Below are 21,410 nucleotides of genomic sequence, written 5' to 3' on the forward strand. Positions count from 1 at the left end.
CACCCTCTGCGCCTGCCACCGGATATCCAGCACCCTCTCCGCCTGCCACCGGATATCGAGCAAACTATCGCCTGCCACCGGAAATCCAGCACCCTATTCGCCGGCAACCGGATCGCCAGCAACCATTCGCCTGCCTCCGGATAGCCAGCACCCACTTCGCCTGCCACCGGATCGCCAGCTCCCATTTCGCCTGCCACCGAACCGCCAGCATCCATTTCGCCTGCCACCAGATCGCAAGCAACCACTGTGCCTGCCACCGGATAGCCAGCACCCACTCCGCCTGCCACCAGATCGCCAGCACCTATTTCGCCTGCCACCGAACCGCCAGCATCCAAATCGCCTGCCACCGGATCGCCAGCACCCATTTCTCTGCCACCGAACCGCCAGCATCCATTTCTCTGCCACCGGATCGCCAGCAACCATTTTGCCTGCCAGCGGATAGCCAGCACCCACTCCGCCTGCCACCGGATATCCAGCACCCACTCTGCCTGCCACCGGAAATCCAGCACCTATTTCTCTGCCACCGAACCGCCAGCATCCATTTCTCTGCCACCGGATCGCCAACAACCACTGCGCCTGCCACCGGATCGCCAGAACCTATTTCGCCTGCCACCAAACCGCCAGCATTCAATTCGCCTGCCACCGAAGCGCCAGCATCCATTTCTCTGCCACCGGATCGCCAGCAACCATTTCTTCTGCCAGCGGATAGCCAGCATCCATTTCGCCTGCCACCGTATTGCCAGCAAACATTTCTCTGCCACCGAACCGCCAGCATCCATTTCTCTGCTACCGGATCGTCAGCAACCACTTCGACTGCCACCGGATCGCCAGCACCCACTGGGCCTGCCACCGGATATCCAGCACCCACTCCGCCTGCCACCGGAAATCCAGCACCCTATTCGCCGGCCACCGGATAGCCAGCACCCATTTCTCTGCGACCGAACCGCCAGCACCCATTTCTCTTGCACCGGATCGCCAGCAACCATTACGCCTGCCATCGGATAGCCAGCACCCATTTCTCTGCCACCGAACCGCCAGCATCCATTTCTCTGCCACCAAATCGCCAGCACCTATTTCGCCTGCCACCGATCCGCCAGCATCCATTTCTCTGCCACCGAACCGCCAGCATCCATTTATCTGCCACCGGATCGCCAGCACCTATTTCGCCTGCCACCGAACCGCCAGCATCCATTTCTCTGACACCGGATCGCCAGCAACCATTTCGCCTGCCACCGGATCGCCAGCACCCTCTGCGCCTGCCACCGGATATCCAGCACCCTCTCCGCCTGCCACCGGATATCGAGCAAACTATCGCCTGCCACCGGAAATCCAGCACCCTATTCGCCGGCAACCGGATCGCCAGCAACCATTCGCCTGCCTCCGGATAGCCAGCACCCACTTCGCCTGCCACCGGATCGCCAGCTCCCATTTCGCCTGCCACCGAACCGCCAGCATCCATTTCGCCTGCCACCAGATCGCAAGCAACCACTGTGCCTGCCACCGGATAGCCAGCACCCACTCCGCCTGCCACCAGATCGCCAGCACCTATTTCGCCTGCCACCGAACCGCCAGCATCCAAATCGCCTGCCACCGGATCGCCAGCACCCATTTCTCTGCCACCGAACCGCCAGCATCCATTTCTCTGCCACCGGATCGCCAGCAACCATTTTGCCTGCCAGCGGATAGCCAGCACCCACTCCGCCTGCCACCGGATATCCAGCACCCACTCTGCCTGCCACCGGAAATCCAGCACCTATTTCTCTGCCACCGATCCGCCAGCATCCATTTCTCTGCCACCGATCCGCCAGCATCCATTTCTCTGCCACCGGATAGCCAGCAATCACTTCGCCTTCCACCGGAAATCCAGCACCCACTTCGCCTGCCACCGGATCGCCAGCACCTATTTCGCCGGCCACCGAACCGCCAGCATCCATTTCGCCTGCCAACGGATCGCCAGCATCCAATTCGCCTGCCACCGGATCGCAAGAAAACATTTCTCTGCCACTCAACCGCCAGCATCCATTTCTCTGCAACCGGATCGCCAGCACCCACTTCGCCTGCCACCGGATCGCTAGCACCTATTTCGCCTTCCACCGGATCGCTAGCACCTATTTCGCCTTCCACCGGATCACCAGCACCTATTTCGCCTGCCACCGAACCGCCAGCATCCATTTCTCTGCCACCGGATCCCCAGCACCCACTTCGCCTGCCACTGGATAGTCAGCACCCACTCGCCTGCCACCGGATATCCAGCACCCCCTCCGCCTGCCACCGGATATCCAGCACCCTATCGCCTGCCACCGGAAATCCAGCACCCTATTCGCCTGCCACGGATCGCCAGCACCCATTTCTCTGCCACCGAACCGCCAGCATCCATTTCTCTGCCACCGGATCGCCAGCAACCACTGCGCCTGCCACCGGATCGCCAGCACCTATTTCGCCTGCCACCGAACCGCCAGCATTCAATTCGCCTGCCACCGGATCGCCAGCACCCATTTCTCTGCCACCGAAGCGCCAGCATCCATTTCTCTGCCACCGGATCGCCAGCAACCATTTCGCCTGCCAGCGGATAGCCAGCATCCATTTCGCCTGCCACCGTATTGCCAGCAAACATTTCTCTGCCACCGAACCGCCATCATCCATTTTTCTGCTACCGGATCGTCAGCAACCACTTCGACTGCCACCGGATCGCCAGCACCCACTGGGCCTGCCACCGGATATCCAGCACCCACTCCGCCTGCCACCGGAAATCCAGCACCCTATTCGCCGGCCACCGGATAGCCAGCACCCATTTCTCTGCGACCGAACCGCCAGCACCCATTTCTCTTGCACCGGATCGCCAGCAACCATTACGCCTGCCATCGGATAGCCAGCACCCATTTCTCTGCCACCGGATCGCCAGCACCTATTTCGCCCGCCACCGAACCGCCAGCATCCATTTCTCTGCCACCGGATCGCCAACAACCACTGCGCCTGCCACCGGATCGCCAGCACCTATTTCGCCTGCCACCAAACCGCCAGCATTCAATTCGCCTGCCACCGAAGCGCCAGCATCCATTTCTCTGCCACCGGATCGCCAGCAACCATTTCTTCTGCCAGCGGATAGCCAGCATCCATTTCGCCTGCCACCGTATTGCCAGCAAACATTTCTCTGCCACCGAACCGCCAGCATCCATTTCTCTGCTACCGGATCGTCAGCAACCACTTCGACTGCCACCGGATCGCCAGCACCCACTGGGCCTGCCACCGGATATCCAGCACCCACTCCGCCTGCCACCGGAAATCCAGCACCCTATTCGCCGGCCACCGGATAGCCAGCACCCATTTCTCTGCCACCGAACCGCCAGCACCCATTTCTCTTGCACCGGATCGCCAGCAACCATTACGCCTGCCATCGGATAGCCAGCACCCATTTCTCTGCCACCGAACCGCCAGCATCCATTTCTCTGCCACCGGATCGCCAGCACCTATTTCGCCTGCCACCGATCCGCCAGCATCCATTTCTCTGCCATCGGATCGCCAGCACCCTCTGCGCCTGCCACCAGATATCCAGCACCCTCCCCGCCTGCCACCGGATATGCAGCACCCTATCGCCTGCCACCGGAAATACAGCACCCTATTCGCCGGCCACCGTATAGCCAGCACCCATTTCTCTGCCACCGAACCGCCAGCATCCATTTATCTGCCACCGGATCGCCAGCACCTATTTCGCCTGCCACCGAACCGCCAGCATCCATTTCTCTGACACCGGATCGCCAGCAACCATTTCGCCTGCCACCGGATCGCCAGCACCCTCTGCGCCTGCCACCGGATATCCAGCACCCTCTCCGCCTGCCACCGGATATCGAGCAAACTATCGCCTGCCACCGGAAATCCAGCACCCTATTCGCCGGCAACCGGATCGCCAGCAACCATTCGCCTGCCTCCGGATAGCCAGAACCCACTTCGCCTGCCACCGGATCGCCAGCTCCCATTTCGCCTGCCACCGAACCGCCAGCATCCATTTCGCCTGCCACCAGATTGCAAGCAACCACTGTGCCTGCCACCGGATAGCCAGCACCCACTCCGCCTGCCACCAGATCGCCAGCACCTATTTCGCCTGCCACCGAACCGCCAGCATCCAAATCGCCTGCCACCGGATCGCCAGCACCCATTTCTCTGCCACCGAACCGCCAGCATCCATTTCTCTGCCACCGGATCGCCAGCAACCATTTTGCCTGCGAGCGGATAGCCAGCACCCACTCCGCCTGCCACCGGATATCCAGCACCCACTCTGCCTGCCACCGGAAATCCAGCACCTATTTCTCTGCCACCGATCCGCCAGCATCCATTTCTCTGCCACCGATCCGCCAGCATCCATTTCTCTGCCACCGGATAGCCAGCAATCACTTCGCCTTCCACCGGAAATCCAGCACCCACTTCGCCTGCCACCGGATCGCCAGCACCTATTTCGCCGGCCACCGAACCGCCAGCATCCATTTCGCCTGCCAACGGATCGCCAGCATCCAATTCGCCTGCCACCGGATCGCAAGAAAACATTTCTCTGCCACTCAACCGCCAGCATCCATTTCTCTGCAACCGGATCGCCAGCACCCACTTCGCCTGCCACCGGATCGCTAGCACCTATTTCGCCTTCCACCGGATCGCTAGCACCTATTTCGCCTTCCACCGGATCACCAGCACCTATTTCGCCTGCCACCGAACCGCCAGCATCCATTTCTCTGCCACCGGATCCCCAGCACCCACTTCGCCTGCCACTGGATAGTCAGCACCCACTCGCCTGCCACCGGATATCCAGCACCCCCTCCGCCTGCCACCGGATATCCAGCACCCTATCGCCTGCCACCGGAAATCCAGCACCCTATTCGCCTGCCACGGATCGCCAGCACCCATTTCTCTGCCACCGAACCGCCAGCATCCATTTCTCTGCCACCGGATCGCCAGCAACCACTGCGCCTGCCACCGGATCGCCAGCACCTATTTCGCCTGCCACCGAACCGCCAGCATTCAATTCGCCTGCCACCGGATCGCCAGCACCCATTTCTCTGCCACCGAAGCGCCAGCATCCATTTCTCTGCCACCGGATCGCCAGCAACCATTTCGCCTGCCAGCGGATAGCCAGCATCCATTTCGCCTGCCACCGTATTGCCAGCAAACATTTCTCTGCCACCGAACCGCCAGCAAACATTTCTCTGCCACCGAACCGCCATCATCCATTTCTCTGCTACCGGATCGTCAGCAACCACTTCGACTGCCACCGGATCGCCAGCACCCACTGGGCCTGCCACCGGATATCCAGCACCCACTCCGCCTGCCACCGGAAATCCAGCACCCTATTCGCCGGCCACCGGATAGCCAGCACCCATTTCTCTGCGACCGAACCGCCAGCACCCATTTCTCTTGCACCGGATCGCCAGCAACCATTACGCCTGCCATCGGATAGCCAGCACCCATTTCTCTGCCACCGGATCGCCAGCACCTATTTCGCCCGCCACCGAATCGCCAGCATCCATTTCTCTGCCACCGGATCGCCAGCAACCATTTCGCCTGCCACCGGATCGCCAGCACCCTCTGCGCCTGCCACCGGATATCCAGCACCCTCTCCGCCTGCCACCGGAAATCCAGCACCCTATTCGCCGGCAACTGGATCGCCAGCAACCATTTCGCCTGCCTCCGGATAGCCAGCACCCACTATGGCAAAAAAGAAATTTATTATAGATGCCTTTGTTAATTCTAAGACCTGCCTGCATAGAGGAATATTCATGAATTATTTCTCAATGATTTTGAAAATTAAATTTGTTTAAGATTTCATTAATAATTTTGGTTAGTTGAATAATCATGGAACACTCGGCTCTCCCCTGTATAAGTGAAGGATTTTTGTTCTAAACGTCACATAGACCCAAAAAGAATGCTACTTTATACCACAATGGAAAGGGAATCTATTTTTGACTTTAAATCATTGAGAAATAATACTGACGGTAAGGTATGTCTTAGAATTGATGAAGGAATAAATCAATTTTGCTTTTACCCTCAATTTAAAGGAACACAATATTTGAGTGAGAATCCTTAATTTAGAAAAAATGAAAAACACATTTGGAAAAAGTTTTATAATTTTTACTATCATAATTTTTTTTTTATTATTATTAGTCCAATTTAATCTTTTGGTTTAATGTCTCCACCAATAATGTCCTGTGAAAAAGATATTAGAGCCATTAATCAAATAGTTCCCACGTGGTTAGAAATAAGACCGCTTCCCCTCCAGCTGTTTTTTCTTGAAATTTACTTCGCCTCTAATCGTCGCTAGGGGTGCTCAGTTCACGCTTTATTTGGAAAGTTTTCTCAGTGAGCTGACTTATGTAAGGGCTGTCCGAATTAAGGTAACAGGCACAACACGCTATAGCTGCATGTGGTACATGTCATTGTTAGCCTCTTAATGGTTTCACTCCATTCCCTAACCGGACTGTGTTATTTAGGAAAGGTTAACGGAATGTACAGTCATTTCAAAATAATTCAAGAACGATGGTGGGGGCTTTCCTAAAAATATTAAGGCAGTAGTTTTTTTTCTATCACTTCGGTTCAATTTTGCTTTTATATAAAATGAGTGACCGTTTAAAAGGAGGATGACAAAAAGCACCATCAAGTGACCAAATAAATTGAACTGCGACCCTTTGAGATAAATTATTCCCCCACCCCAGCCAAGTTTGAAGCGGTCTTAATTTTAATCGCATAGGCCAAGTGTTAAGCATTTCCCACCATGGGTACATACAGCTAGCTTCTATCAAACCTATGCGCTGTAAAAGGTAGCTACATGGGCCCATAGTTGCAGATGTTTACCCTCATTATCAAGCAATTACATATTGGATAAAAGAAAAAACAACAATGATTTAGTTGGAAAGATTAGATTGATAGTATATATATATATGTATCTAACATGAGTGAATCCTTACTCAATTTTTGTCATTAAAATGTAAATGGCAATATTTACTTTAACCTATATCTGCCAAGTTAATATTGATAAAGTATAAAAATTCATTACCTGACAATTTGTTTCAATGAGAAAAGTACGGGCAGCAGTGTAAATTTTTTCTATTAATTTTATTTTCCATTTTGTTTCATTTCCCTCTTGGTCTTCATCTAGAATATATACAACAATTATTTCTCATTAACTATACTGGATTGATTGGATTTGGACAAATTTAAAGAATCATGGCAATCCTGTAAATAACTATTTTTTAAACCAAGTCTTTGCTCCTGTGTGCCCAAACATGCTGGTTAATCTTCTACACACAAATTTTGCCTTGCCTATGACAGGAAGAAATCAGAACTTGGCAACGAGGGCGGAGCTAAAACTTGCCTTTGCTAAGCTTGGCGTGCCCAGTAACTCCAGCCCTCGACTATGGGAGCATCTTGTGGTATTATTTTAAACTACGTCACAGCTGAGACTTGCTTTAAAAATTTGTGTTGCCAACGGACATAGCACTTTTTATGGATTTTTTTTTTTCCAGTTTTTTTCAACTGTCCATAAGTGTCCATGGTTGTTTTTCCCTAGCGGCAATAGTTTGTGCAGTTCCCGTGGTCAAAGTTGTACTAAATGGACTATTTAGCACTAGATACTATTTTCTTACCTTTTTATGGATGAGATTTTAATAATAGTATTTTCGCTTAACTTATAGGGGAGTGGTTAATGCGTTAGCTTTTTGAATATTGGATATTTATTGAATTCCGAGCCATGCATTTTTTAACGTCTGATTATTATCTAATATTTCTTAATTTGTAATTGATAGTATGATTCTAGACTATATTTTTAACAAGTTTAGAAAGTTTTAAATTATGCCATATCTACCTCATTTATTGCAAAAAAAGTATGTTTAAGAACAATGTCACAAAGATGATAATAGTGTGAATAAGTGTTGCTTTTCATTTAGTTAAATAATAATTCAATTCTATAGTATCAAAAAAAACCTTGTAGTAGTCGGTAATCGAACCAAGGTACAGAAATCAAAACTATAATGCTTTAGCTACTCGCCAACTATAATGATATTAAAACCTTATAAATAGAAACAATAGAAAATCGTATGTAATCCAAAATACTACTAGGTTTCGTCGTACGTTCATCACGAATACTGGACAAACTATGATAGCTAGAGAAAACCGGTCAGGGACAATTTTGATCAGTTGACCAATTTAAAAAAATCCAAATTGCCTTTCATAAAGAAACAACCGTCCACTATTGGTAAATATAGTAAAGTCGAGATACAATGTTACATGAAACCCTAATCCCTTACGTGAAAGAAGATGTGGGATTAGTGTTTTCTCATGGCATTAGTATGTTTACTTTGAATGGACGCCTTGCCTCGGCCTAAGGTCATGTTTCACTTGATATAATATTCAAATTAATCATTACATGATTTTTGGTAAATTTTCGTTTTCATTTTGACATTCCGTTAATATATATAGTCAAAAATACTAATCTGTTTAATTTTAGAAAAAAGAATACTTTTCAAAATTAGTATAAATTAGTGAAATACTTCAAAGTTTGATTTATAGTATCTTTGTGAAAATTATATGAAACAATTAAGCATTGTTAATATAGTATATTTCGCCCTAATTTTCACTTGATGCGGCAGACTTGGAACCAATATTAATGAAGCGTATTCCTTTCATTATTAAAGGGAGTAGAAAGCTTGGATTCGGAGGTAGATTGTTACAGTTCATGTTTCTTTCATCCCTCCCTAAATGTTGGGTGCGATTTCGCCTACAAAAATCTAAATGACTTTGTACCGCCTTTTATGTGGACTTGAAAAAGGAAGATTTATTTTTAAGCCTAAATATTTTATACTAACATTTATTATTTATAGATGCAAAAGGAACATCATCAGGCCACCATTCTGGTTTTTCCTCTTCACGAAAGAAACGTGATGATCCTAGTACGAAGATATATATTGAATTAGAATCCTGAAAAAAATCTAAAACCATGAAAGGTGGTATATTTCTGCAGTCTCAAGCCTATACACACTGGCATGGATATATCATGGATAAAGAATGCGCGTGAGGAAATTTGTTTTCACTCTACAGGATAGGCAACTCCCTATCTCGAGCGACAGAATATTCTGTATACACTCTGTTACAACATCGGTTGTCAGCACGCGCAAAGCTAGGTCTCTGTGTAATCTAGCCTTGCGCGTGCTGACAACAGACAAAAAACTTCAGGATATTTTAAACGATATTTAAATCCTGAAGATCCTGAAGTTTTTTGTCTCTTGTCAGCACGCGCAAGCCTAGATTACATAGAAACCTAGCTTTGCGCGTGCTGACAACCGATGTTGTAACAGAGTGTATACAGAATAAGCTGTCGTTCGAGATAGGGAGTTGCCGATCCTGTAGAATGAAAACAAATTTCCGCACGCGCATTCTTTATCCATGGATATATCGTTACCCAAACCTTGGACTTCCACCAATGAAATGTAGTAGCCCTTTATTTTTAATGAAGTCGGTTTGGAAAATAAATGCTTTTCATTTATGTTTCACTTCAAAGTGCATAAAAACATATAATACGAGGTGTGAAATAGTTTACAAAATTGCATGTTTGCCCAATGGCGCTAGCGGGTGAAACTATTTTACAACGACAATGTTTTGTTACGTTATTCAAGTTCTGTCCACTGGCATAAAATATATCCCTTTAGACCGAATCTGTGGTGTAAAAGCCTCTCCCGTTTGTCCTTATCCGGGAGGAGGGGGGATGAGTTTTAGTATTGTAATAGTACTCACGATGGGACTTCATAATTAATGTAACAAATTCCCTCATTTGGTTCGAAATGAGGGAGTCACTCGGTGGTATCTCGCACAACTTTATGGCCTCCATTTGCCCTGCAATATTGAAAATATAAAAAATTACCAAACTATGAAGTCACGTCCGATATGGCTTTCGTTTTCCACCTTAATCGCTATAGTCTTGTTTAGTGAAACTTGAGTACTACTACTTTTTCTACGAGGGTTAACATTCTGTACTCATACGACTTTAGATTTTCTTACCACATCAAGTCCGCCTGAACAAGACTATTCTACTATCACACAGATTTCTTGTACACATTATAGTGCCTCTTTGCGAATGTTAAAATGAAATGTCATTCATCAATTTTATGTATTTATGAAATAATTTATTCATTTCAATATGTTTTATTAAAATGAATAAAATACAATATGCAATTTACAAGACTAACACATAATTTTTAGTATTGTACAATTTTCAAACAGAAGTATGTTTTGCAAATTTAGGTCCTTTACAAGCGTGCAAGATATACGTCAGATATGAAAACATTTAAAAGTGACATCTTATCTTAATGAAAGTTTCAAATTTGCGTTTTTAAACTATTAAAGTAACACGAACATTTTTACTTATGAAAATCCCTTTTTAATTAGAGCTTCCTATTAAAAGTGCATTTATTTCTTAAGCAGCGTAAACTTCATGTTTATCCTAAAGGGACTTGCTCACAGCCAACATATCCTAGCCGAAAAATTACACCTCAAGAGGTCTTGAAGAATACCTAAAGCATTCTTCAGGACCTCTTCAGGTTAAGTTTTTCGCCAAGAGTACCCTCTACACTGTAGAATTTCATTTGATAATTTGAAAATCCACCAGCGCTTTAGTAGTGGCTCCGGGCTTCGCGGCAGGCGGGCTAAGCAGTTTAAGCCTTGGTAATCAACTTAATATACTTTTCCCAAGAAGCTCGCAGGCTTAACCATAACTTAAAGCAAAGCGCGGGTCCAGCGGATCCCCTAAAAGTTGACTTTCCTTACGAACTCCAGTTTTGGCTTGGCGAAGGCAGGAGACATTTGTGGGCGCGATTTATAAGTGTACTTATAAATCCCGCCCACTAGCCTTTGCCAAGCCAAAACTGGAGTACAGGGGGAAAGTCGCCTTGTAGGGGACCCGCTCGACCCGCGCTTTGCTTTAAAGCTATTAGTGAAATCTATGTTAATTTAACAATGGGAGAAAAGTTATGGGACTCTTTGTAATACATTTTGTTAAGTTTCAAGTTATCTCTTCCTTGGGAACGTTATTTGTAAATTTCTTGAACCTCCACAGACTTCAGAACTATAAGCTTGAATGAACACTTTGCTGATAATAGCAACAAGTAGAAAATAATTTTTGTGAAATAATTAAAGATAATATAAAAAGCAATAGCTGTACAATAAGTACGTATGCACTGAGATGTTGAAAAATTATTAAATATATGAGCCACTTTGGTTTCCTGGCACATCTATGATCTTTGACGATATCGTTGTACGCCAAAAGCCGCACTGGCTTCCTTACTTTTCCATAACCAAATAAATGAAATAAATATCTTTAAACAGAAAATAGATTTCACGGACATTTGAGCTGCTAATTTCCCCACTGTATGAGACATATTAAACTTTAAATCATTCATAAAAACGTATGTCGGACGTGAACGTCTGAGACGATCTCTGACACTCCGGTTAAAAATTCGTTAAAGGGTTCAAAAAGCCACTTCCGAACCCCTCGCATACCCTCCCAGCTAGCCAATTCGCCTTCTAGTTTTGAACTGCGGTAGGGTTGAAGCAAATGAACCATCGAGCACAAACGTCTATAGACGTCTATAGAAACGAATGAGCCGCGCAATTTTTAGCGTCCTCTGATTGACAGAAAATTCCTTTTTCCGAAGATATTTCCATCATCAAAATTTGATTCATCAACATTTGATTTATCTAAAATCACAAGAACTTTCAAAATTTACAATAAATTAAGGAGAAAGTTCTGGTGAATTATTCTAATCTTTTTATGCATATTTTAACACCATTAATCAAGTAAAAATAACTTGTTTTTCTACTTCGTTATCCCTTTAAGCTATAGTTTTAAGAAAAATAACATTGAAATAGACTGATAAATTGAAAAAAAAGTGACAAATAGTAACTAATTCTCACAGAATTTAATTAAAAAAGTGACTTAATATCAACCCTGACGTTAGCTACCTATTATAAAATGGTTCTCACTCTACATATTTTTTAAACATGTATTAAAATCATACCTGGGAAATCTCTAATTTTTACGTCTTCTGGCGTGAATTCAGAAGCAACAGCTCCTTTCAAAAATTCTTTGGAAAATTCCTCTAAAATTTCAGGTTTTATTGTGGAACCTGTAACTATATGAAGAAATGAATTTTAATTGTTCATCAGGCTCTTTGAACAACTTGCATTGCTCCTGCAGTTTCAATCCACCTTATTACCGATCCATTTTCCAAGGCTTAGCGAGCAACTTTAAGTTCGATATCGGTTGCATAGGCTCTAATCGTCTGGTAGGTCAGTTAAAATCAATGTTCAAGTCAAAATCCACTAAGCCTTGACACACGCATAGGGAATAAAGTGGATTAACCTTATTAATGATCAGCTCCACCATCCCATTAGCAGGCTAGCAGCACTGAGAACTACTGTAATCGACGAGGCACCCATGTGTCGCTAAAAATTGCTCAGACTCATTAGTTTTTCTGGTCAAGGATTACACCGTTTCAACACTGTTAGCTCAATTTCAGCGTAATTACTTTACTACATTTAATTTATGAAATGCAACTAGATCGCGTTTCTAAAGGATATCCAACATTTTTCTTCAAGTAAAACCAAATTTTCGGGGTTTATAGAGCTTCTAGAGTACTTCTACTAGGTTTAGCGAGTAACGGTACTTCAGCTTTAGTTGCTCTAAAGAAATCTTAAAAGTGGTTTTCAGCTTTACAAAAGTGTTGGATATCCTTTAGAAACACGTTTGGAGCACAAACTAGTTTGATTTCATAAATTTAATCAAGTAATTACGCTGAAATTAATTTTAAAGAGTGTTGAAGCGGACTAATCCTTGACAACCGTGGGAAATAAGGAGGTGTCACAGGGCAAATGACCAGTTTAAAAATTAATTTGGAGGGTGTCTGTTGTCCACAGGGCCACTAAGAAAATTCAAGGGTAATCCGAGTCAAGACCTTAACTCAATTATATTAATTATCTAGTTCTTTAGTTTAGCAGGCGAGGTGCCCTGGTCAATGGTCATGGGCCAGTGGGGTCGCTGTCCCAATATCCATGATAAAAAATCCTTATTTCCGACCCTGTCCTTGACCACAGAAAATAACGTATCTATATAGCGACAAATGGTTGGCTAGTTCTCAAAGTCGCCGCTACGAACAGGTCATCAGGAAAAAGGCTAATTACTTACTGTGACTTTTCACTTTCCCATTTTCATAATATAGGTATAATCTGGGGGAATTTGATCTTCGGTATGCAGCATCCATCTAAAAAGAAAAAATATTTTTTGTTAAGAAGGCGCACTTCAACAAATTCGAATGGAATCTTTAGGTATGGTTGATTTGATTTCAGGGTTACCACTGGAAATTTTAAATACTTTAAAGGAAAAAACTTGAAAACATTGGAAAAAATATAAATCAAGGAACAGAGGATCCTGTAACACAGTGTTTTGGGGTTAAGACCAGAGCTGTGCTAATTAATTAGTGAGCTAATTGAATTTCTAATTAATTAGCTACATTTACTAATTGAAAATGGTAATTGAATTTTAATTACCTTAGTGCTAATTGAGAAGTAATTCTAATTAATTAGTATGAATAGGAAAAGTAATTATCTAATTAAAATTTAATTAGATTTAGGATTAACTAATTAGCCAATTGGATTTTCAATTAATCTTTTAATTTAGTAAAAACTAAAAATCGAGGAATTAACTCTTGATTCATCTATTTGAAACTGAAAACGGCCTTATTATATCGATGAGGAAACCTTAGTGCTACTCTAAATATTTCAGCTCCTCTAAAACATGAGAGAATACTAGTACTAGGCCCCTAGTAAAAAAATTTCGTAGATCGTAACCGTTCCATTTCGAAATTTCGACTGTTTTTCCTACTCGAATTTATAGCAGTGCCCATGGATTTACTACTCAGAGTCCATTATAGGAACTGTGGCAAGAAAATGAAGAAATGAGACAAATTTTAACATGACGGAAGGCTCGAGGCTGTCTCATTTTTCGTGAATAATTCACGGCTTCCGTAACCGTTTTTCAATGGCATTAAAACATTAAACTTTGCATTACCAAAGTACTAAATCCATGGGCACTTTTAAACTTTTATGTTTACTTATGGTTTCTTTTTTTCCTTAATTAGACAAGTAATTAATTAGAAATTAGTAATTCTAATTAATTAGTTTGATAAATACATGTCTAATTTCTAATTGAATTGAATTAGTTTCTATGTCTAATTGCTAATTGGGTAATTGATTAGTTCATAAATATTTACCTAATTGCTAGTTCTAATTCAATTAGTAGTCAGCTAATTAGCACAGCTCTGGTTAAGACGGCTTGCTCACCCAGGTTACGTCAGGAATTTAGCACAAATAGAAGAAGGCTCAGAGAAACCAAATTTTAATTCATCTCCCTTTCAAAACCAAGCCGGCTCGGTCGTAGAGTTTCGCACATGCGCAACCAACGCAAAAGAGAGAAGAAAAAAAAACCAAAAGAAAAATTTCAAATACGTTTTACCTTTTACTTTATCTAACTAACCCAACCAACAATGGATTCTGATTAATTAGACCACAGTGAGTTCGGAAAACATAGTGAAAAAATTCTAAACCCGCCGCAAGTTGGTCAAATGTTCTTTGGAAAATTGCATGTACTTACCAACATTAAGACCGTTGCGCGCCTAAACGCGTTCTGCACTCAATCTTGAAAAATTGCAAGTAGGGTAAACATTATAACAAGGACTCGCGACGGAAACATAGCTATGAAATTCTAAACACCCGCTGAAACATTTACAATTCTCATACCAGGATAGAAAAATATTTGAAGAAGGCTCCAATTTCAAAAATAAACAACGATATTTTTCTAAAATGCCTAAATTATTTCGGAAGTAAATGGGGATAAACAACAATATTTTGGAAAAGGCGTAGCATTATTTGGGACACTTACTAAATGTAAACATAAATAATTTTGAAAAGGCGTAATATTATTTCGGAAACTAACTCGATGTAAACATCAATATTTTAGAAAAAATTTAATATTATTTGGGAAGTAAATGAAGAAAAAGATCAAAATTCTGGAAAAGGCATAACATAATTTGGGAAGTAAATGTTGTTAAACAACAAAATGCGTAATATTATTTCGGAAGGTACATGAAGATAAAAAACCAAATTTTGGATAAGACGTAATATTATTTGGAAAGTAAATGAAGATAAACAAAACACTTTTGGAAAAGGCGTAGTTTTATTTGTAAAAGTATTTTAAGAAATGCTTCATTTACTTTCCAAACAATATTATGCCTTTTCCAAAAAATGTCTATATACATTTATTTAGTTTTCCAAATAATATATCACACCTTTTCCCTAATATTATTGTATGCTTATGTTTAGTTAGTTTCCCAAACGATATTACGCCTTTTCCAAAATATATTTATCTTCATGTACGTTCCGAAATAATATAACGCCTTTCCAAAATCTCGTTGTTTACCTTAATTTCGTTCCTAAATAATTTACGCATTTAAGCAAAGTTTCGTTTATTTTTAAAATTGAAGGTTTCATCAATTATTTTTCTATCCTAATATGAGAATTGTTAATGTTTCAGCGGGTGTTAAAATTTCATAGCTATATTTCCGTCGCGAGTCCTTGCTGTTATGTTTACCCCCTTAGTAATTTTTCAAAATTGATTTCAGAACGAGTTTATGGCGGGCAACAGTCTTAATGGTGGTAAATACATACAATTTTCAAATTTAAAAAAAAAAAAATTTACAACTTACGGCGAGTTTAGAATCTTTTTCACTATTTTTTTAGAACTCCCCGTAGTCTAATTAGTCAGAAACCAATGTTGGTTGGGTTAGATAGGTAAAGTAAAATCCTACCCAATTTACGGACATTCAGGAAGCCGGTGTGCCCTTCCAACTCTAACCCTTTTGGATTTCCTCCTTAACGGATCATGTGACGTCTGGCTCCTCTGCTGTGCGTCGAGGTAGGTGCACGCGAGATGCATACCGGACTGTCTTGTTTAAGTAACTATCCCCTTTCCTCTTTGACTCTTCTTTTCTCTACATCCTCCCCGCGTAAGGGCTGCCAAAAATCGAGCTTTTTCGAAAATTTAAAAAAGCACGCGGTTTTAACCTGTTTAAATAGAGATGGCAGATACCCGGCTTAACCCTTTACCGGGTTACCGATACCGATATTTACAGAGTATGATCCAACGGCTTAAGTACTAAAAATAATACCAAACAATTAAATTCAAAGAGTAATTTCATGAATTATATACTACTATGGTTTTTAAGGATTTTTTTAAAAAAGAGTATCATTGTTTTTTAAAACAACTAGTTTATGCTGTGAGGCCCTTGTTTCCCTGTTCTTCTAGTCACAAAGTTAGGAAAGCGAAACTAAATTCATTCAAAATTGAAAAACAAAATTGTAAACGCTTTTAAGAAATTTTATTTAAAAACTTCATGGAATTTATTTCCTTTACCTCAAATGGTGCATATTTTAAAATGCCGATGCAAATGCTCACATTAAGTCTCGGCTGTATTTTAAAGAAATGTCACAAGATGCTCCCATAGTCCAGGGGTGTAGTTGACTGGCCAGCTAAGCTTAGCAAAGGCAAGTTTTAGGTACACCCTTGTGGACGAGTTCTGGTTTGTTCCTGCCTTTGGCAAGGTAAAAGTGTAGTGTAGAAGTATGCCCCAACTTAGATAACTTTGTTTCGGTGGTAAAATGCCTGCTAGCTTTGTTCGAGCCCCATGTTAAAAAACGAATAGCAAAAGCGCCCCTAGTTCCGACTTAGTCCGTTAGGTGTGCTTACCAACCCAATTTCCCTCGTAATGCTTTTTCAATGTGGATCCAATTTTGGAAGTGGACACAGTTTCAGAGCATTCCAAATATATTTATGGAATATTTTTGTTAGTGAATTTTAAATGATAAGTCAAGTAAGTTCTAATTTACATTTTGAGATCTTTTTCATAATTTTTAAGCTATTGCTTGGCGAATAATACACATTCAAAGTTGGAGATGTTTTCAAGGCGGAGAAATTGAATTAGACGGCGGATTACATGCCTTGATCAACTTTCAATAGAAAAGCTGTAAGAGTATCGATCTCAGAGCGCCCATTTCAAATTTCTACACCTTGAAAACATCTCCAACTTTGAATTTCACAAGTACCTTAAGACTAAGAAATTAATGACGCTTCAAAATGAAAGAAAAATTTTCCCTATCTAAAGAGACCCATGGATAAAGTGAATGCCTCTATTTTGTTAACTTCTTTAGTCTATTTTTTGAACAAAGGGATGACACTATGAACCTTTAAAATATAATGCACCATCTGTATATTATAAAATAAACTGAGAAACTATCATGTGGCGCCATTTTTCAGAGTTTTAACCAGTATCGGTTTTTTTTTCGAAAGAACCTCATTACGCACCTTAAATGTCAAACCACATAACTAGATTTGCCAAAAATCATAATTAGATTGCTCTGCATTATTTTTATAAATACTAATTATTGTAATAATATCTATTTCTGTAAATACTTTCATTATATTGTAATTTACTAGTATTGTTTTAATATTTCAATTTCATGTGCATTGTTTTATGGTCTTCACAAGTCGGTACTGGCTTATTGTACCAAACTCTCTCAAATAAATAAATAAATAAACCAAACGGTCTGATACTATCCGGAAACCCCCAGTATTGTTGCCAATACTGATACGGTACCAGTTCATCCCTAGTTTGAACCATAAGTAAAATAGTTGATATATTTTGGGGAATTATGCCCAGTAAGATATTTATCCGGTGCTTTAAGGAAATGACACAAATTAGATTAGTTTTTAAAAGACTTGTTTTGTGCTAAAAGTCCATAAAACGGCCGTTGGTTCCTATTAAATTTCTTTCCCTTTTCATTTTTTACTTTTCTTCTCATGTAAGTAACCATGGTTAAAATATGCCCCAAAATAACTCTGCAATGTTCCCGGCCAAATATTAATAGTTCCTACTTGTAGCATGTACTGTTCGCCCTTTTTTATTTCTTTCTTTAATCAATTTTAAAAGAACTGTACTTGATTTATTTAATATTCCTTTTCCAAGCGTGAAACTATCTATTTATATGGCTAAGCTGTGATTACTGTAAAGAAAACAATTTTTTCTCTCTCAAACATCAGTCTTTTTTTTTGTATTGCAAGGCGGTCTCTATAAGTCACTAGCTATCTGTACCAATTAATAATAAATAAATAAATATTAACCTGAAGCGGTCTTTCTGGTTATTGTCAACAATATTCTGTATGTTCTTCTTCATAAAAATTACCCGGATGATAGCAGAACATATGGCTAAACTTTACGGTTTAGCTCGCGCATTCAAAATACAGTTTTTTCAATAAATATCTTTTCTGGGAGGTTAATTATACGATAATTAATTAAATTTAAGGTGCGGAAACTAACTTACATCAATATTTTCCATGTTTTTTGTAATTTATTCCCTCTTATTCCCTTATTCCATGAGCGGCTAATGTGCGCCTGTTTTTGTTATTGCCAAGGCTTATCAACTGCATAAATATCACCTTTTCCAAAATATTACTAAGTATTGTCAACTCCAGTCTCCAAGAAATGTTACGTTTGCGGAAACTATTATAATCAATATTAGGTTTGGTTAGGTTAGGTTCGTGAAAATATTTATTAAAATAGTTTCCGCGACTTAAATGTAATTAATTATCGTATAATTAACCTCCCAGAAAAGATATTTATTGAAAAAACTGTATTTTGAATGCGCGAGCTAAAGTAAAGTTTTTCCTAAAGTTTTTCCCTATCATTGGAATCTATAAATACCTTTGACATAATACTTCGATCTTGATTTTTACAAAATCGTTTGTCCACTTTATGTTTCGAATTGGTGGCCATTTTATACTACTAATTTTAATATATATTAACAAACTGACAGTTTATTCTAATTTCGTGTTTGGGAACTTGGGACTGGACTCACTGGAATACGGATGTTAAAGTGCTCCCACATTAGAATTATGAAAAACTACTAACGTAGGGAAACAGTTAAGCCATATTCACACTTGACACGTTCAAACCGTTCTCAACCGTTTTGGAAAAGTCGAACATATTTGTCAAAATATTAATTTTTCTCCAGAAATATTTATATGGTTAACAGCTAAAGATTAAATTTTGACCTTTCCAAACCTTATGAAAACGGTTTCAAAGTGGTAAGTGTAAAAACGGCTTAGGTCCGAGAGAAATGGGCGGCAAATATTATGAGGCTTTAATGAGCCTTGAAGCCCTGAGTAGTTGCAACTATAGGAGTAATCATTCCATTGAATTTGAAAATTTCCCGCGCTAACTTTCCTGGGATAGGTACATAATAATGTGTAAAACATGCACTCAAATTTCTATAATAATATGTCCACCACTTTTGCCCATTTTTGATTCAGAATATCTTATTTTGTATTTGTGTTAAAGTCACCAAAACTTAGACACATTAAATAGGCATAATGTCCATAACTTGTCATTATTATTCACGAGTTACTTTGGGCGGAAATTGATCAATATTTTACAAAAAATGCGACTTATATTACGTCATTTATATTCATTGTAAAATCTTATAAATTTTCGTGCATACTAACCAACTACTATAAAACATATTATCAAAATTTCGTAACTAAATTACTAATAGTTTTGACACAAATTGACAAGAATTGTAACGCAATTGATCATTTAATATCTGCGCTTCTATTTGTAATAAAATTTTAAAAATTTTCAGACATATTAATTATAAAGTAGAGAGCACATTCCCATAGTAGCATTATTGCAGCCCATTTATTTTGGTCACAAATAAACACCTAACTTCGACATATTTTGACATTTAATACCTCAATTTCTATTAAAGTTAGGTTTATGCCAATTCAAGTCGATATTAACTATGATGTGTAGAACCCTTGATCAAAATCGCATGTTAATCCAATTTATACTTTTGAAAATATAGGTGACGGAACTTACAGTCTAAAATTGTGTCCTTGAACGAAACATTTCAAGGATTTCTCGTTGTACTATGAAGACCAAAGGGTATTGATTATCTCACGCATGTTACTCTCAAGTTACGTTGATTTTTCTTTATTTACAAATTAGAATTAGCTTAAAAAAGCCCTAATTAAGCGAATTTAACCTGGTTTTTTTTTTTTTAAGTTATGTAATGAAGGCTGGCGCATTGAACGGTGCAAAAATTAAATCGCAATTCGCACTACATTACTAATAATTTGTCATCTTCAAAGCTAATCATTGTGCTATGTCGAAAATATTTTTATCGAATTGCCCGTTCTCGTAATAGTCGGAAAAGACAACTTTAATGTCAATTACAGTTGAATATAACTATTTAAAAACACAAAAACCACGAAATATTCAGACGAAAATTTAAACTTCGAAACCTATGAAGGTTCTATGCTTAGAACACTATTTCAACGGATGCCCATAAAATATTTTATCCGTTTCGTGTTTTGTTAATTATTTTGCTTATAATTGCTTAATTATGATGTTAGTTTTAACTAAATAGACTACAAAAACCCGGGGAATCCGATAAACTCGCTTTTATCTTCGTGTGAATAACAGTTAATTAGCTATTAACTGAAATACAGTAAAAACTTCAGAAATTACGCCTAATTGTCATTAAATTTAATTGTAATTTTTAATTAATAAACATAATGATGTAGTTTAAATGTCGTCGAATATTTTGAACCTGGCTTAAATTTTTTATCTTTAATTGTTAATGAGATATTAATTTTCAAAGTTAAAACGTGTGAAAAAAGGCTCCTAGAGGAATAAACCAGTTTACCTTAAAAGCGTGAGGGAAATAAGACAGCTGCATTCGATTGACCGTGGCTTTGTGACAAGTTAATATGACGCATAATGTAGAGAAAAAATATAATTAAGGCTAAATAAGGCCTAATTAAGCAATTAACACCAAATATTTTAGCCGACTTTTATAGAAATAAGTGTGGCTCGTCGAATGAAATAAGAACCGAGGCAAAATTCGTACTTAAAGTGGGTTAAAAACCAGTTTTTATTTCGGTTACGTCTATTTATGCATATATTTTAATTGCCTAACTAATTACGTAATTTAATTTTGTACAAAAAGGTGTTGTTAGATCAAAAACGGCTGAACATACGATGTCGCTTGTGATTTCATTGGATTCCCCGCCCTCAAATTATTCAGTAAAGTTAGTTTCAATGTCAATTAAAGTTGATCAAACGCCTCATTTTAATAAACAATCAGGCCTAAAATACTAGGAAATTTTTCATTTGGCGCGAAGAAAAGTAGACGAGACAACTTCGAGGTGGTGCCCGCTTTTACCGTTTTCTCAAGGTCAGGGCACCAACTCTTTTAGATAATTTTTAATAGGA

At 40.8% G+C, this 21,410-nt stretch overlaps 2 long non-coding RNA genes across 3 annotated transcripts; one reads left to right on the plus strand and one right to left on the minus strand.

Annotated features, from left to right (window-relative positions):
* Window positions 1-11,619: 11,619 nt before the first annotated feature.
* LOC149685323 (uncharacterized) lies at window positions 11,620-17,980 on the minus strand. 2 transcript variants are annotated; one of them, XR_016383996.1, is made up of 5 exons: window positions 16,496-17,980; window positions 15,891-16,409; window positions 13,214-13,289; window positions 12,048-12,161; window positions 11,620-11,727 (listed from the first exon to the last, which is right to left on the minus strand). It is a non-coding gene; the product is annotated as an uncharacterized LOC149685323 (long non-coding RNA). The 2 variants fall into 2 exon arrangements; XR_016383995.1 differs by lacking the exon at window positions 16,496-17,980 and having other exon boundaries at window positions 15,891-16,487.
* A 1,273-nt stretch (window positions 17,981-19,253) lies between these two features.
* On the plus strand, window positions 19,254-20,725 carry LOC149685324 (uncharacterized). Its single transcript, XR_016383997.1, has 2 exons — window positions 19,254-20,078; window positions 20,199-20,725. It is a non-coding gene; the product is annotated as an uncharacterized LOC149685324 (long non-coding RNA).
* The last annotated feature ends 685 nt before the right edge of the window (window positions 20,726-21,410 follow it).

This window comes from Phalangium opilio, unplaced genomic scaffold (assembly GCF_054372755.1).
Source record: "Phalangium opilio isolate 3A_F unplaced genomic scaffold, DU_Popi_V2 ptg000032l_1, whole genome shotgun sequence".
Lineage (NCBI taxonomy): Eukaryota > Metazoa > Arthropoda > Arachnida > Opiliones > Phalangiidae > Phalangium > Phalangium opilio.